The following is a 19,738-nucleotide window of genomic DNA, read 5'->3' on the forward strand; positions in this document are numbered from 1 at the left end:
TTACTTCTCTTTCTTTTTAATTAATTAATTTTTAGCACCCACATGACTTAACTGGTTACTTCTGAGCTTGTGATCAACTACCAAAAATCCCCTTGGTCTTTTTCATGAGAAGGGCTGTTTTTAGATGTCTTCCTTGTCTCAAATCAAACAAACTATAGTATGTTATCACAAAATGATCCACTTGTATATTATCTAGTCCAAGTTCCTCATTTTAGAGATGAGGTAATTAGAGATCACAGAGGTTAATTAATTGAAATAAGGTTACACAACCTGTTGGTGACAAAGTCACGTCCAGATCTGAAGGCTGCTATCATTTCCTTATATTCTACTGTTTCCTCTTATCTTAGAACAGCATTAGACAGGAAAAACAAGTTGTGTTAACTCCACTTTAAACATGGTGATATTTAGAATAAGAAATACTAAGTGATTTGCTAAGTTCATGGACAATAACATCAGATGATTTTTTTCAGCCTAAATGTAAGGCTGTTACAATTTATAATTTTCAGTTATGGCCCCTTACATTAAACTGTGAGATAATTTTTAATTTTGACTCTGTGGCCTAGGATTTTAACATTCTTCCCATCTTCCTGTCTTTCACAAGTGTCATAAGCATAGATCTCTTGTCAGCCAGGATCCTGGCAGAAAGCAGAAGCTAACTCAGATGGTTCAATAGACTTTAATAAAGGTATTATATTAGTCTCCTGGAGTTGCCAAAGCAACTTACCACAAACTCAGTGGCTTAAAACAAAAGTTAAGGAGGTCAGAAGTCAAAAATCAATGTGTTGGGAGATTTAGTTGCTTCTCCTCTAATGGAGAAGGCAGTGGCACCCCATACCAGTACTCTTGCCTGGAAAATCCCATGGACAGAGGAGCCTGGTAGTCTGTAGTCCATGGGGTCGCTAAGAGTCGGACAGGACTAAGCGACTTCACTTTCACTTTTCACTTTCATGCATTGGAGAAGGAAATGGCAACCCACCCCAGTGTTCTTGCCTGGAGAATCCCAGGGACGGGGGAGCTTGGTGGGCTGCCGTCTATGGGGTCGCACAGAGTCAGACACGACTGAAGCGACTTAGCAGCAGCAGCAGCAGCAGCAGCAGAGCCTCTAAAAGGAAAAAGAAAATGTCCATGCTTCTCTTCTAACTTCTAGTGTCTGCCAGCAATCCTTGGCATTCATTGGCTTCAAAAGGCATCTTCACATAGCTTTCTTTGTGTATTTTTTTTTTTTTTTTTGCATCCTTTCCTCTTTAGAAAAGGATATCAGTCGTTGGACTTAAAGTCACCCTAAGTCCAGGGTGATTTTATCTCAAGATCTTTAACTACATCTACGAAAACCCTATGACCAAATAAAATTACATTCTCAGGTTCTGGGTAGACATGAATTTTTGAGCAATACTATTCAACACTATAGGTTCATTTATGAAATTGTGCATGGACTAAGGAAACAGGTAAGAGTAAGAAGTTCTTACTAACCCTGAGGTTAAAGGGGCAAGGAGAGGAATTGTGCCCCAGGATCCTACTGAGCTGGACCAGTGAAGCAGGGGACCATGGCAGTAACTCTAGAGATACGAGCTGTAGAGATATGAGTGCCCTGCCATGACACTGGTTTCAGAGCAGCTATAGAACAGGCTCAATGGACTCAATCACTGGCTCAGTCACTGACTCAATGGACATGAAACTCCAGGAGATAGTGAAGGACAGGGAAGCCTGGCATGCTGCAGTTCATGGGTCACAGAGTCAGACACGACTTAGCGACTAAATAACAACAGCAACGTAGAACAGGGAAAAAACATTTTCTCCTTTCAGTCTGCACTCTCCTTTGGATGATTCCCAGTAGCCACATCCAACCAGAAGCCAGGTTTATGCTTCCTGTTACTGCTGTAAAAAATGACTACAAACTTCATGGCTTAATCCAATTCAAATTTATAGTCTTATAATTCTAGAGGTTAGAAGTCATACAGAGGTCGCACTGGGTTAAAATCAAGGTATCAGAAGGGCTTGTTCCTCTAGTGGAGAATCCATTTCCTTGGCTTTTCCAGCATCTAGATGTCATCCACATTCTTTAGCTCAATCTTCCTTCTTTAAAGTCAGTTATGGCAGACTGAGTCCCCATATAGCATCACTCTGACATCTTTTGCTCTGTGAGGAAACATATTCAAAATGTAGGGGTAACAACGTGGACATCTTAGGAGGAACCACTCTTCCACCTATAGTATCAGTTGACAGTCTTAAGGATTTAGCCTCCTGGGCAGGGTTGGATACAGGTCATGTGGCAATGAACTTTATACAGTTAGGAAGCACTATACAGGAAAAATAATTCAAAGTCTTCTTAGGCACAATGCTTGGAAGGGGCCCTGAAGCAGAAGCTTTATTAGCTCAACAGTAATTCAGACTCTGCTCCTAGGCACAAAGCAGAGCAAAGCAGGGCAGAGGATGATCTGGGGTGGGGCGAATGGGTGAGAGTCAGAAGAGCATACCTTAAACTTTTCTACAGCTGATTAAACATTTGACTTGTGAGGAATCTGCTGCATTCCACTAGTGCCTGTACTTCAGAGTGAATTCAGTAGTTTTCAGTCAGCCATTGATCAGCTAATTATTGATCATGAGGATAGCAGAAGAGATGGCCAACAGCTTAGTGACATTGATTTATACCTTGCCTTCGTAGAAGCCAGTTTTTCCTCTTATTGCATTTAGGCAAATGTATAGTTGGTGTATTCCTACTCAACAGTATTCTTTAGCCTTTTAAGGCAGTATAGATTTCATGGGCACTTTCCCTCCTCTGTGTGTGTGTGTGTGTGTGTGCACTCAGTCACATTAGACTCTTTGCGACCCTGTGGACTGTAGCCTGCCAGACTCCTCTGTCCATGGGATTTTTCAGTCAAGAATACTGGAGTGGCTTGCTGTTTCCTCCTCCAGGAGATCTTCCCAATCTAGGGATTGAACACACATCTCCTGAGTCTCCTGCATTGCAGGTGGATTCTTTACCTACTAAGCCATTGGGGAAACCCATCTTCCCTGCAAATGACCTGTGACAAGTTGCTCACTCATTCCACAGAAGGTACAACTGAACCTTAGATTTTATAATTAAAAGTTTAGTCTTACTGTGTCACCTGTGGAAGTTCCATCTAGCCATAGTCTCTTCAATTCTGAATTTGCTTCCTTCTTGTGACTACTTGGTGCATTTGGTACAGAATTTTCTTCTAGATCCCCTAAGTTCTAGGACTTCACAGCGCAGTCATGTGAGAGTGAGTCAGCAGTTTAATTCCAATGTCTGTCTCACCACCGTTAGGGACTTTTTTAACAAGAAACAAGACAGTTATTAGTTTTATTATAACCCAAGGAGAATAAAGAGGAACTATGTTAACAAGAATAGAGAAGTGAAGAATACCAAATGCCCATGTCTTAATAGTTAAAGAAAAGGGAAAGAAAGAGTAAACTCTACTGGACATTTTGCTTTATGAAAATAGACCAACTTCCCAAAGAAAGTGTGGTTTCCAGGGTATTTTCTTGCTTTATTTGTTTTATTTCCACAGGTAAGATGAATTCTCTGATTGCTATTATTGAACCAAACTTCCAAATCAGAATTGCATTGATCATAAAAAAAGTAAAAGAATTAATTGTACTTACAGGCTGAAGAGGTTAGTGTATATAATATGATGGACATTCTGGCTAATGTCCTTAGGGGATCTAGAAGAAAAATTCTGTATCAAATGCACCATGTAGTCACAAGACAATTTAGGGCCATTGAATGAGTAAGTCACAGTTAATATGTATAAAATGCCTACTATCACCCTAGGCAATTATGGTACAGTATTAATAATATTATGAATTGCACCAAAATTTATAATTAGTTTATGTAACTCTTTTTTTTGTATATTTAATCTTAAATAGGATTCAAGATTTTTAAATAATCTCTAGCTGGGGAATTATAAGCATTTGTTTGTTAATAGTAGCAACAATTTTGAGTAAGATCTACATCTTTCTCAGTTGAAGGGGTTTTCCTTTGAGGATATGAGCTGAAGGTATTTATTAAAATGTGTCTCCTTATTAGTAGAAGAAATAGAGAGCTCAACTGTTGCCACATTTTACATAGCATATTCTGTAATTCTTAGTCTTCAAACTCTTGGGCCACAAATAATTTTTATAGTACTTTATGAAAGAATAAAACTATTTTCAGCAATATTTTGTGTAATTACAAAGGATATAAATACTTAAGGAAAACAAGTACTTGTGATTTTATAGTGAATGATAGCAAGGAAAGTCACTTACTGATTTTCCAGATTTTTCTGAATAGGTTGAAAGATGTCATAGAACTATATTTCAATTTCTTCATCTATAAAATGGGGGGAAACTCCATAAATCTTTTCCTTTCATGTCTCACATTGTAATACTTTATGAAGTTCTCTATGGCAGAGTTTTTTAGATGTCACCAGGAGGCATTCTTTCCTTCTTTATTAAAAGAAATTCTGAAGTTTAGTAGGGAGCATGGCTGTTCTAGGCCTTAGTTTTCCAAGTTTCCCTTACAGATTTAGTTCTGACCAAAGGGATGGGAGAGAAAGTGATGCCTGCCACTAGATGATGATAGAAATGGGACAGGCACATTGGCCAGGAGATGGAAGCCCCCTGTTGAGAATGGCAGATCATTCACACCAGTCCTGAGACTTCTTATCTTGGTATGATTACATGAGCACAAAGTAAACCGCCTGTATTTTAGGTCTCCGTTGCAAAAGCTTAAACTCTGCGCTCATAATTCAACCCACCAGAGGAGCATAGCACTGTACTAGAGAAAAAGTAGGCGGTTTCTAGATTAACATTGTAGCAGAGTCTTCACCACACTGAGTGTACACTCCTGACAGTGAATAGTGGTACTTAGAAACATCCGAGTTCTTTAAAAATCTAGAGATTCTTAATGAGCAGCGTGAATTTATAGTGCTGAACTGTGCAAAAATTAATAGTCTCAGAAGTTCTCCGTAGCTATTCTCCAGCCTCTTGGCTGCCTTGACTTTAAGTTAACTTTAAGTCAAGTAAACTTTTCCTCTTTACCTCCAGGCTGCCCTATGGCTTCTTTGGCATGCTCCACTCAGATTATGCCTCTCTGTCTTCTTCCTTACATGGAGCATGACTGCCAACCAAATTGAGCAACTGACATTGTAATTGTCCCTTGGAACTGCCTGAGAGTGTGGGAGAAATGCCTGAGAATGCCTGAGAAACCAGTCTGGCTTCTCTGGGATTGAACCCTGGGCGATATTTTAAGGGGGTCACCTTTCTATTGGATCAGATTTCCCTGAAGTTTAGGAAATTGCCTTCTACAGAGAGTTTGAGATTGTAAGTTCAGACACTGGCAATAATTCTGCTGACTATATGTAACAAAGGGAAATGTTCTTGCAATAATAGAAACCAATGACTATTGACTATTTTGCAAAAAGATGTGTCACAGTAATACTATGATATCTCACGGTTTGTTTTTACCACTTGTTAATATTGTGTTGCATAAAATTGATTTAGAGGCTCATCTTGGACTTCAGGCTGATGTATCTGTTATACTTCATAAGCCTACACTATCTCTTGCTGGCTGTTCTGAATAACTCTTCTCATGTCACTAGTAATAGGTCCACAGGTAATTTTATTTTAATTTATTTTGTATTGGAGTATAGCCAATTAACAAACAATGCTGTGATAGTTTCAGGTGAACAACAAAGGGACTTAGCCATACATATACGTGGATCACAGGTGATTTTTTTAAAGCCACGTGTGTTGCCTCCATGTTCTTCTCACTATTTGGATGGTTTTGATTCCCAGTCTTCCCACTGAAGGTCACTTTTTGAAAATAACCAACCTTTAGCAAATAAACCAGTCCATCTGAAAGGAAATCAGTTGTGGATATTCATTGGAAGGACTGATGTTGAAGCTGAAACTTCAATACTTTGGCCACCTGATGCAAAGAGTTGATTCATTTGAAAAGACCCTGATGCTGGGAAAGATTGAGAGCAGGAGGAGAAGGGGACGACAGAGGATGATGGTTGGATGGCATCATTGACTCAATGGACATGAGTTTGAGTAAACTCTGGGAGTTGATGATGGACAGGGAGGCCTGGCGTGCTGCAGTCCATGGGGTCACAAAGAGTTGGACATGACAGCGACTGAACTGAACTGAACTGGAACGAATAAAATTTCTCCTCTACCCTTACTTCTCTTTCTTCTTCTACAGACTCTGTTCTTGTGCATCTCTTTCTTTTTAAAAAATTTTATTGGAGTGCAGTTGATTTACCATATTGTGTTAGTTTCAGGTATACAGCCAAGTGAATCAAATACATATACATACATATACATATATCCACACTTTTTAAAATATTCTTTTCCCACACAGCTCATTACAGGGTATTGAGCGGAGTTTTCTGTGTTACACAGTAGGTCTTTATTAGTTATTCATTTTATATATGGCAGGGAGTAAATGTCAATCCCAGTCTCCCAGTTTATCCTTTCCTCCCTGTCCTACTTAATCCCTGGTAACCATAAGTTTGTTTTCTTCATATGTAACTCTACTTCTGCTTTGTAGATAAGTTCACTTGTACCCTTTTTTAGATTCCATATATAAGCAATATCATATGATATTTATCTTTCTCTGACTGACTTTACTCAGTATGGCCATCTCTAAGTCCATCCATGTCACTGCAGATGGCATTCTTTTATTATTTTTATGGCCTAGTAATATTCCATTGTATGTATGTACCACATCTTTATCCATGCCTCTTTTGATGGTCATTTAGGTTGATTCCATGTCATGGCTATTGTAAATAGTGCTGTAATGAACACTGAGGTACATGCATCTCTTTGAATTATGATTTTCTCTGGATATATGCCCAGGAGTAGGATTGCTAAATCACACGGTGGCTCTATTTTTAGTATTTGTTGAGGAACCTCCATATTGTTTGGCATAGTGGCAACACCAATTTACATTCTCAGTAATAGTATAGGAGGGTTCCCTTTTCTTTACTCCCTCTCTAGCATTTGATTTGTTATTTGTAGAGTTTTTAATGACGCCCACTCTGACAGGTGTGAGGTATACCTCTTATAGTTTTGATTTGCATTTCTCTAATAATTAGTGATGTTGAGCATCTTTTCATGTCCTATTGGTCATCTGTATGTCTTCTTTGGAGAAAAGTCCATTTAGGTCTTCTTCTCATTTTTTGATTTTTTCTTTTTATAAATTGAGCTGCAAGAGCTGCTTCCCATGTGGTGCTAGTGGTAAAGAACCTGCCTGCCAATGCAGGAGATGTAAGAGACGGCGGAATGATCATTGGGTCAGGAAGATCCCCTGGAGGAGGGCATGGCAACCCACTCCAGTATGCCTGATTGGAAAATCCCATGGACAGAGGAGCCTGGCAGGCTACAGTCCACAGAGTCACAAAGAGCTGGACATGACTGAAGTGACTTAACACTCACGAATGCATGAGCTATTTGTATATTTTGGAGATTAATCCCTTGTTGGTTGCTTTGTTTGGAAATATTTTCTCCCATTCTGTGGGTTATCTTTTTGCTTTCTTTATGGTTTCCTTTGCTGTGCAAAAGCTTTTAAATTTAATTAGGCCTCATTTGTTTACTTTTGTTTTTATTTTCATTACTCTAGGAGGTGGATTGAAAAAGATCTTGCTGTGACTTATGTCTAAGAGTATTCTGTTTATGTTTTCCTCTAAGAGTTTTATAGAATTTATCCTTATATTTAACTATTTAATCCATTTGGAGTTTATTTTTGTGTATGGTGTTAGGGAGTATTCTAATTTCATTCGTTTACGTGTAACTGTTCAGTTTCCCCAGCACTAATTATAGAAAAGATTCCACTGTATATTCTTGCTTCCTTTGTTATAGATTAGGTCACCAAAGGTACATGGATTTATCTCAGGACTTTCTATCCTGTTCCATTGATCTATATTTTTTTGTTTTTGTGCTAATATCATGTTGTTTTTGATACATAAATCTCTTGTGCATCTCTTAAGGTAAAGCCCTCCTTTCTTCCTTCACCATTATCAGGAGGCTATTCCTGACATACATATACCCCTGCATATGCAGCACTTTCCTTGGCTCTCTAGTTTTACTCTTGCCATAGCAACATAGCTCCGAAAATAGCTGCAGAAAGGAAATATGATCCATATATGTTATATAAATATGTTTACTCCAGTATTCTTGCCTGGAAAAAATCTCATGGAAAGAGGAGCCTGTTGGGCTACTGTCCATGGGGTTGCAAAGAGTTGGATACAACTGAGCAACTAACTCTATATGAGTTTATATTAATATAAATACACACACAGACATATATGTATATATATCTGTCCAAATATCAGTGCTTGGAGCCAATTGTCTCACTTGGACTATTTCAATAACCAACTTATTTTCCTGCTTCCATAGTTGGCCTCCTACAATTCGTTCTCCACAAAGCAGCCTTGATGATCCTTTGAACATGTAAGCCAAATCATGTTCTCCTCTCCTAAAAAAACGAAGAAAAAAAAAATGCTCTCCTCCCCTTAAAACTTTCTAATGCTTTCTATGTCATTCAGAAAGAACTCACTGCCTTCATCATAGCTTATAGGAGATTTGGTTCCTTCTCTACATGTTTGATCTCATCCTTGTATTCATCCTTTTCTCAAGGTATCTCAGTCTAAGTGGCTTTCCCGCTGGTCTTCAAACACGCTAAGAACTCCTCGCCTCATGGCTGTTGCACATGCTGCACCCACTGCCTGGAATGCTGTTTCCTCAAGTATTCACACGGTTTACATTTCTTCTTTGAATACTCTTGCTTAAATGTCAGCTTAATAGTGAGGTCTTTTCTGACTACTTATCAAACTCTCCCTTGCCTCCTCCTTTTTCTGCTTATAGCCTCTGCTTGTCACTGTCTGTTTTCCTCCATCACATCAGAGAATTTGCCTAAATGGCATAATTATCCACTCCTCCAGTGCATAGAGGGATCTTCCCGGGTGGTGGTAGTGGTAAAGACCCTGCCTGCCAATGCAGGAGACGTAAAAGACTCAGGTTCGAGTCCCAGGTCGGGAAGATCCCCTGGAGAAGGAAGAGGCAAGCCTCTCTAGTATTCTTGCCTGGAGAATCCTATGGACAGAGGAGCCTGGTGGGTTACAGTCTATGGGGCTGCGATGAGTCAGACAAGACCAAAGCGACTTAGTATACACATTGCATAGAACAATACCTGTCATGTGGTAAGTCATTAATAAGTATTTAACACATTAAAATAATAAATACTTTGCTAGTGAAAAGTATTTCCTGAAAGAGTTGTTCTCAGTCCATAAACCAGTGTTAGACATTGATTAAAGGCTTAAACAACTATTGAGATAGAATTTGCCTTTGCCTTAATTATTAATATTTATTTAGTATTCATTGTGGTATAAAATACTAGGTGATTGGTGATTTAGAGAATAGAGTGCATTTCTATCCTCTAGTAAGGGCAGCACATAAAATTTGTACATTATTTTGTTACTCAACTTTGTTGTATAAACAGAGAAGCTATTATTGTACTCATTTTACAAATGGGAAACTTAAGGTTAGAGTGCTTAAATGACTTGCCCAAAGTAGTGCAACAAGTTAGTGAGAAGTCCAAGCTTTGCTGCTGTTTAGTTTGCATTGCTTTGGACAACTGTGCAGATCCCCAGCATTGTCCTCTTTTCATACCACTATTCTGCACATCCATTGTAGAGGGAAAGTAGTTCACAGAAGCGTGCAGAGGCTTGTTCTTCTAGCATGGGTAGTTAAAGGTACACACTTTTTTTTTAAAATTTTTTATTTTATTTTATTTTTTTTAATTAGTTGGGGGCTAATTACTTCACAACATTTCAGTGGGTTTTGTCATACATTGATATGAATCAGCCATAGAAAAGATACACACTTTTGAAAATAGAGTACTTATAATTTCATCCCCTGAACTAGTTAGAATTGACTAGATTAGACACTTAACCTCCAAATCTCAGTAGTTAATAAAATAGTTATTTTTCATTTGGGCTATGAGCTCAATGTAGGTTATAGGAGGATTTTGTCCACCAGAGTCATTTGGGGCCCTGGGTTGATGGAAACTGGACACTTGCTTCCACAACCACCAAGGCAGCCAGAAAGGAGGGATATAGAGTCAATTACCAGCAAGTATATGTTTGAAACATATACAAAACTCTTTTACTTCTCTGTGCCAAAGTTAGTCCCATGGCTACTTCTAACTTCAAGTGTCAGAACTATAAGAGACTGGAATATGGGTGAAAATGGTGAGCGTTGGTAATGATTACCACACTCATCCATTGCCAAATACACACACAGACACAAATACACAGATATGTGTAAGTTACTTTTTTTTTTTTTTTTTGTCTGGGAAGATTACTCACTTTCCTTACAAATCTTTGAAGCAAGCTCAGTGTTTCCAACTTGGGCTTATTTGTTGACCTTTTTGGTTGAAAATTTGTAAAATACAGAGAAACAAAGCTGGATAATGATGACGGAGGAATAATTTATCTTTTCCTAGGAGACTTCACCTAACAGTGGCAATATTGTCCTCTTATTACACATTGAAATTTGTGCTTACTTCTCAGTTTTTATATTAATCACTTCTACCTTTTATTTGTATGTAGAGCATTGTTGATAAAATATTTGATAGGGGGGAAAAAGAACTGCGTTGTTTTTTGCTATTGCAAATTATTCAAATCATGATCAGTTAAATTTTACTCATCCTCTTCAAAATTATAGTCAGAAATATGAGAAATGAATGTAATGTCAAAAAGAGGAACTAAATCGTGGTTTATATAGCTTGACCTCCCATAGAAGTAGAACAAGTAGAGAAGAGAGAGTAAGCAGAAAGACAATGCTTATAGTACATAGAAAGCAGATGGAGAGACTGACTCTCACAGACTATGTTCCTGAGACGTTACAAAGGTAATTTTTTCCTCTAAATGATTTAATTAGAACTATAAAATATACAATTACATATATCTAGGAGTTTAAAAGCACATAACTATAAATTTCAACTTAATTTTAAAGTCATGTGTTAAAAACATTTAAATTACATTTTGCTCTATAAATTAGAAATAGATAATATTTTAGTGCTATTTTAAAAATTATTGGTAACGTTTGATTGTAATGTTTCAGTGATGAATTTGATAAAAGGAAAAGGAAGTGATGAAGAAATGATATTTGAGATTTCTAAATAGTTTTCTTATTTGGCTATGCAAAAGTGGCTTCAAATTTTGTCAAAGTTTATGGAGAATTGACATGAGTTTGTTTATCTCATTTTATGCAATGCATATGTTTAGAAAAAGCTGGTTGAACATATAAGTATTATTTGTAATGTAAGGAATATAATCTTTCTATCATCTATCAATCATCTGTCTAATTTAAAGAAAGAGCATCACACAAGAAAGTTATTTTACAGAGTACATTTTTGATAAAGATGTATGTACATTATAAGTTTGAAATTTTGAAAATTATATTTCCTTAAAATGAGGCTAAATAGATTTGAATTTCTTAATTTAAATGTGTGATATTTATTTCTCATTATTTATTGCAGTAAATACACCTGTAACTTAAGTGCTCATTTCATTTATCACATTGAATCTTAGTTCAGATAGCCCTTAAATGGACAGAAATGAGTTATTTAAAAAATAAAAACTACTAAAATAAATAAGTTCTTTGAATTATATATATATGCTCTGAAACACAGATTGTTCATATTCATAACAATAAATTATATAATAAATTAGCACAACATTTTATAATCTTTTAAAGTCAAAAATTTAATAACATTTGATTATACCTTTTTGTTACTTCATATATTTAATATGAGAAAATATCAAAAATAATAAAAGCGAGTACAATTAAGCAAAGACCCTCTTCAACTCATAATATTAATGATGATTTGTGGAATATTATAAGATAGACTTTACATTGTTATAGTATGGCAGTAGTACTATATATTCATAGTGGTATATAATCATAAAATAAAGGAGAAATAGCTGTTTATCCATTATTGTTTAAGCTAAGCCAACACAGGTCTTCATAAAATACTGTATAACTCAGACTTATTTTTTTTCTCCTTTGGATATCATTTAAATTTCCCTGAGTGTTTCTTTCACCTTAGGAGGGAATTTTTTAGAAATAGAAAATAAATTGCTTTGAGAACATAATTAAGATGTAAATGTGTTAAATTTGTCTAGAAATATATTCAGTTGCTTAAATTACATAAGGCCGACAGGTAAAGGGAATACACACTTCAGAGGTTTGCATAATTTTTCACTCCGCTAAGTAGTTTGACTTAGTTTAGATATGACTTCTCTTGTCCATAATGCTCATTTAAAGCTAAGTTCTCTAGCTGATATTTCTTGTTGAAAATGAAGGAAATCATAAACAAATAATCACTAAAAAATACTCAAAAGGCTGTGAAACAAGTCAGAAATATCTTTTAATAGAATTATATTAGAGAAGCTTACGTGACAGATATAGGATTGAATTTCAGAAATAGTTTCTGTTTGCTTATTACCTTTACCCATTCATAACTTTGTAAAACATTTAAAAAGTATTTGTAGTTAAATCTGTGAAATTTGAATGGTACTGTTGCTATTTCTTAAAAGACTCTTGTGAGACAAGAAAAATTATTGAGGGAAAATAGTGACGGGTGTGAGCCACATTCATTAATAGAAAAAAATATGAGTGTGGAAAACAGAGAAAGGATTTTAAATGTATATGGAAAAGCATCAGTTATGGAAAGGTGAAATAATTTAAGTATTTGAGTAGTAAGGACTTTCTGAGATCTGCTATGGGCGGCCTAACACAGAGATTGCAACTTTCAGAGAATATGCTTCAAAAATCTTCGGAATTAATTTCTAAAATGTCAGCTGTTGACTAAAATCCTACCCAGATTTTCTGCTGGTGAGATTAGTGTAATCTTCTCTAGCTCAGAGTAGAAATCACAAAGCTTCTATTAATAGTTAGGAAAAAGCCCCTCCCACTCAGCTTCCCCCAAACAATTAACGGTTCTCTGTACTGTAGTGCCAAGTTCACACTGATCAGAAACCTCAGGTTTATCATAGGAACTGCTTGAAAATGATGAAAAAGTAAGAGTCATTATATTTCTTCATAGTGCAAAATAAAATAAAATTTCAGTTCCCCACTCACCAAATCTAGTTATTTTGCGGTTCGTTCTTCATTCTTTGGGTTATTATTGGATTTACATGGTTCAGGGAAGACAGTGTGAGACTCTGTGAGTCTGCAGTGGTCCATTCGAAGGTCCTTGCCGTCAGTGCCCTGCTATTTCCAGGCGCTGTGGGAGACCTGCCGTGTCAGGGAGGCAGGTCTACTGCACTGTAGAACTTGCCACCATCTTGTCCTACCAAACCTCAGGAATCCAACTACCAGGCATTAGACAATTTGCTTTTGTCATCAACCTTCAGAGGCTTTCCTTCTCACAGAATTCAGTTTAATGTCATTAAAAGTTTGAGGCTTTTAAAAATAAAAGTTTGATTAATTCCCTAGTGCTTAAGGAAAGCTCAACCCTAGCTATGTAATTTTAATCCTGAGGTAGTAGTTTCCTGGGCTCCCCTGAGAGCTCAGTTGGTAAAGAATGCGCCTGCAGTACAGGAGACCCCAATTTGATTCCTGGGTGGGGAAGATCCCCTGGAGAAGGGATAGGCTACCCACTCCAGTATTCTTGGGCTTCCCTTGTGGCTCAGCTGGTAAAAGAATCTGCCTGCAATGTGGGAGACCTGGGTTTGATCCCTCGAAAGGGGAAAGGTTACCCATTTTAGTATTCTGGCCTGGAGGATTCCATGGACTGTATAGTTCATGGGGTCACAAAGAGTGGGACACGACTGAGTGACTTTGGGACTTCCCTGTAGCTCAGACGGTAAAGAATCTGCCTGCAATTCAGGAGTCCTGGGTTCAATCCCTAGGTCAGGAGGATCCTCTGGAGAAGGAAATGGCAACCCACTCCAGTATTCTTGCCCGGAGAATCCAGTGGATAAGAGGAGCCTGGTGGACTACAGTCCATGGGGTCGCAAAGAGTCAGACACGACTGAGCCACTAACACACACACACAGTGGTTTCCTAAAGTTCTAAAAGAGGAGGTTGTGGCTCAGAAAAATCTTAAAAACTAGTGTATGTTTACATGAATAGTAAATAGGGGACATAGAACTTGAAACAAGCTACCTCATATGTGTCAGATGAAGAATTTAAAGTTGAAAACTATACAGTGAGTCCTCAAGGAAACTCATGTTTAGTGGAAAGCAGGACAATGGATAGGCACATAAATAAATGCCTTTCTGTGTGATAGAATTTGAAGTGTGTAATAATATTAGAATACAAGTGAGAAAAAGGAGAGAATAGATAACTCAATATGGGGTGCTCAGGTAAGGCTTCTGAGAGGAAGCAAGAGTTTTGAAAGTTGAGAAGAGACAAACCTTCCAAAAGAGGGGGGAAGTATTTTCAGTTATTTTTGCAGCTGTCATCTATCCACACCTCCACACTTACTTTAATTTTCCCCATCCGTTTCCTGGTTTCTCTCCCCCTAAACCTTGTTCATTCCTTACTAAGTGTATTTTGTCATCACATATTATTTATAATAACTAACCCAGTTGAGTTATGACATATACTTTCCTTACTATGTTATTCCAAATGCACTGAATATAGTATGCACTGTATCTATACTGCCAAATTAAAATTCAATTTGTAATGCTATGTTACTTGCTTTTATGTTCTGAACTGAACATCTAGGATCTTCCCAACTGTCATAAGGGAAGTTAATAGGAGAAATGGGGAGAAAATAGGAAAAGCAAGTGAAGGCAGAAAAAAGAAGAGAATGGAGAGAGAAAAGACAGGGGAGGGAGGGAAAGAGTGAGAGGGAGAGAGAGGAAAAAGAAAAGTTTCTTAAGAAATATAAACAGTGCTAACCTAGTTCTTTTCACGTGCTTGTGAATCTTCTACATGTGAAAGGAAGGTGTTCTGAGATAGGACATTTTAGGGAATATGATCCAAGGACACAATTTAAAGATAGAACATGAGAAAGTATAGCAAAGATCATCTGAGACATGATGGAGGCCTAAGGTACGCTATCAGAACTCTTGCTACTCTTGGAAGTCCCCAAATTACTTTCTAACTGACCAATTTTAATTGAAGATACTCCAAAATAGGGCTCCCCAGGCAGCTCAATGGTAAAGAATCTGCCTGTAGGAGCCACAGGAGATGTGGGTTTGATCTTTGGGTTGGGAAGATTCCCCTGGAGGAATGGCGATGCACTCCAGTACCCTTGCTGGGATAATCCCATGGACAGAGGGGCCTGGCGGGCTACAGTCTGTGAGTTCTTAAAGAGTTGGAGGTGACTGAGCACTGTGAAGTATAAGTATTGAATGGCCTAGTGGTTTTCCCTACTTCTACTCCAAAATAAAGTTTACACACAAAACCAGAGATGAAGATAGAGTGCCAATGAGTCCAACTTACGCTGTCTTCCATATGGTCTAAAATGCATCTATGTAACAGAATTACCTGGTCATAGGATATGAATATGATAAAGTATGTTAATGATTTTTTAGTCTAAAAGCTTCATTTTGGAGATGAGGAAGCGGAGGCCTAAATATCTGTTTTTCAGGTACAAATAAAGAGGCATTCGGAGTCCTGCCTAGATTTCATAGCCTGGGTTCTCTTCCCTTGAAATTGAGGCTTAATTAACATTAACATGGAAAATGTCAGATTTGTGAGCTACACTCTGGAAACATAAAAAGTAAACCCTTGAGAAACCAAGCAGAAATTCTAGAGAATCACAAGAAAGAGGGCTACAAATACATGTGACCCATTTCTACATGGCCAAACTGTTTTAGAGATTCATGGCTGAGGATGGGTAGAATTATGGGGAAGCCCACATGAAAATAAATATTTCTGTGGTTTGTAATATCTTGTTTTCCTATGTTTGAAATGTATTTTGCTAATTGTAATCTTAGAAGTAGTCCTGAACAAAACAAAACAGCTCTTTGTGTTAGCCTTCTAAGTAGACCCTGGCAGGCTGGCTGTAGGTTCAGTAACACAGTAAGAAGTACACCATGGAACTATGTCAACTGTATAACAGGGAAGTGTCTTTTGTAGAATAGTCCTTTGATTTCTTAAATAATGTGATATTTGATCATCAGACTTCCCTTTACCTGGCTAACTTCTATTCATACTCTATTTCTTAGTTTAAACATTAATTCTTCAAGGAAACTCTCTCTGATTCCCCAGTAGAGATTAGATCTCCCATTATATGTGTTCTTTGGACCGTGTACTTAACATTAATCAAAATGATAAATGTATCAGTCAGGGGAACAGAAATCACACTAGAAATTTCAAGGAAGGTGAGTTTGATAGAACAAATTAGTTATACAAGTGGTAAAAGCATTGGTTCCATACTCTGGGTTCTTTTTAAACTAGACTGGGGCCAATTGACAGTGAATTGGAAAAGGGGGGATTTGTGGGCTATACTTAGGAACTGTAAGAGTAAGGTGAGGTGGCCTAGATTGGGGGTGTGTTTTTGACTTCTTGGGGTGCCTACCAGAGTGCTAGAGCTGCCAAAGGGGACATTTTAGCATGGACTACTATAGCTGAGTTAGGGAAATCAGAGCCAATTATGGGACCCCAGAAGTGTCATAGCCACCTTCAGAGACACCACCACAAAGAGAACAAAGAGGAATAAATGCCCAGTAGAGAGGAAGACCCAAGACTTTCCCTCTCCTGTCAACTTCTAATATCGTATCAACTCCTCTTATCAGCCAAACCTAACTGGAAGTCAGTTAGCAAGGAATTCTGGGAAATAAATTTTCTGGGGGTCTCTGGCCCCCTGTAGATACAGCACAGAACAAGGAAAAAAGTGATTGACCTCAGACAAATAATTAATGCTAGTATACTAAACAAGTATATATTAATTAATGCTGTTATCAGGGTAATGTCAGTCTCTCCCAGTATTCTGTCATTTCCATGGGTTAAGAATGTATCTCCCTTAATCACTAATATATCACCAACACATTTCGTAGTGCTTGGCCCATAAAAGATTTGGAATAAATTTAAAAATATATGGATGAATATTGTTATTGCCTCTATACTTTCAAGAGTCATGATCTCCACTGAGAGTTATGTGCTCCTTCCAATGCCACTGTGTATAAGAGCTCTGTGATGTACCAAGAGATAATAAGGCCTCCATCTAAACAAAGTAGGGTCATAGAGGTATGAGAGAGGAAGGAAAGGAAGGCTATTAGTAAGTGACAGAGCTTCAGATTATAAATTTCAGTTTATAAATTTTTCTTCAGCCTGTCTTAACTGCTTTAGTCATCTCACCGTCTCACCGTGTAGGCCACTCCAGTACACATATCTACTTGGGAAGATTTTTGTCAGAAATGGGAAGATAGGCACCTTATAAAGAATGGTCACTGTAGATCAAAACTATTAACTAGAATTAAATGATGATCTTCCTAATGTCCATTATAGGACAGTGTTTAGTGAACACTGTGTTGTTTACCATTATGCTAGGGCAGGATCACTCTTCTCTCCTTATGGTTTCATCTAATCCTCTGCTTCAAGGAATGGGCCACAGATGAAAGCTTTCAAAACCTAGAAAATGTTTTTATTTCCCTTTTCCTTCTGTGACTCTAATTACATGTATATTAATCCACTTGAAGTTGTCTCATAGCTCACTGGTAATCCCATAATTTTTTCAGACTTGTTCTGTTAGTTTAATTTTGAATAATTTCTGCTATTATGTTTTAAATTCAATGATCTTTCCTTATGTAGTGTCAAATCTGCTTTTAATCCTTTTTTTTTAACTTCAATATATATTTTGTTTGGTTTGCTCAAACAATAAAGGAACAGAGAGCTTTTTTTCCCCTTTGTCTAAATATTGCTAATCACTATGGGTAAGGCAAATGATCATAGGTAGAATGAAAAACACAAAACAAGAAACTACAACTATAAAAACTATAACATCGAAGGAATAGAATATAGCCAGTTTATCATTGTTACTTAATTTGCTCGAAGGATAGGAATATGAGGGCTATTTGTCCAACCTGTTTGTGTTTTCTGGTTGCAAGCTTCTCCAGTTGCCAGGCTTGGATTTTTATTATCCAGAGTAAGTATTATTTTAGACATTATATTTTCCTTTTCTAGAATTTAGAGTTAGATCTTTGGTGTTAATAATATCTCTCAGGCCTCTTTTTCCTTAATAGGCTCATTCGTTCTTCCACCTTCTTGAACTTATAGAGTATGGTTATAGTAGTTGCTTTAACATGCGTTTTATTGTTGCTGACATTTGTATCATTCATTGGTCTGTTTTTATTAAATTAGTTATTAAAACAGTGTGGGAAACACTGTTGTTCATATTTACCTACTTGTTTGTAATTTTTGATTGGATATCAAGCATTGTGAGTATTGTCATTTTTAGAAACATTCTTGAGGTTTTCTCCGGAATGAGCTTAAGCTGCTTGGGAACATATTGATTCTTTCACAACTAGCTTTAATTTTTGCCAGATGGAATCAAAGCTGTCTTTAGTCTAGGGCTGTGTATGTGTGTGTCAGTCATTCAGTTGTGTACAACTCTTTGTGACCCCCTGGACTGTAGCCCGCCAGGCTCCTCTGTGATGGAATTCTCCAGGCAAAAATACTGGAGTGGGTTGCCGTTCTCTTCTCTAGGGAATCTTCCTAATCCAGAAATCAAACCTGGGTCTTCTACACTGCAGGTAGATTCTTACTAACTGAGCCAAGTCTAGGGCTAATTTGTCCCAAATTAGTAAGGCAATACCCTTCTGAGTACCCTTCCTGATGCTCTTGTGTATTTCCTACTCTGGCTCTTGGGATCATGAACCATTCCTAGCTTTGTGTGATCTCTAGAAATTATTCCTACTGCTTTACAACAGTGTGTTGCCCAGACAAAAGGTGTTTGCTAATGCTCTGATCAGTGCTCAGCAGGTCTCTCGGGCAACTCTGTACCTCGGGAGCGTTCTCTTTCTGTAGCTCTTTTTGCTGTGGTGGCTCTTCTCTGCCATGCAAGTTCTAACCGCCTTGGCCTCTCCAGATTCTTGCCTGTCTCTTCAATTCAGAGAGAACTCTGGGTTCTCTTTGGATTCTCTCTCCCTGTGTTGTGGTTTGGAAACTCTCTCCAGGAAGTAAGCTGGAGCAACCATAGAACTTAAATAATTTATATCCCTTCTCTCAGGGATCACTGCTTTCTGTTGCCATTTGTTCAGTGTCTGAAAATCATTGTTTGGTATATTTTGTTTCACTTTTTAGTTTTTTAAGATACAGGTGTAAATCTGGTCCTTGTTCTTCTATATTGGCTGGCAGAGAAAGTCATTGACATTTTTCCCAAACGAAAGCTCATGAATACATTGCTCATAAATGCTATTTTTTAAATTCAAAGTTTAATCTAGGTACACTTGGAGAGATTAGAGTATTACTTGAAAAGGTTTTAATACATATTTTTGACAAAATTACCAGAAAGGCCTATATTTATGTTTGAATTATTCCATTTCCTACACTGGGAACTAATAAAAACATTTTCCAGGAATTTAATCTTTGCTGAAGTCTAGTGCTTACCGAATTATCATGGATGTCTTGGTGAAAAAAATACTAAAATCCAGTGAAACAGATCAATTCAGATTTTGTTATGAACTAACTAAATTGGTGACTTTATAGTATCTTGCACTACAGGTGTTCTTTCACTATTTCATCCATCAAAAATGCAAATCTTCCAATTATG

This window comes from Cervus canadensis, chromosome 3 (genome assembly GCF_019320065.1).
Source record: "Cervus canadensis isolate Bull #8, Minnesota chromosome 3, ASM1932006v1, whole genome shotgun sequence".
Classification (NCBI taxonomy): domain Eukaryota; kingdom Metazoa; phylum Chordata; class Mammalia; order Artiodactyla; family Cervidae; genus Cervus; species Cervus canadensis.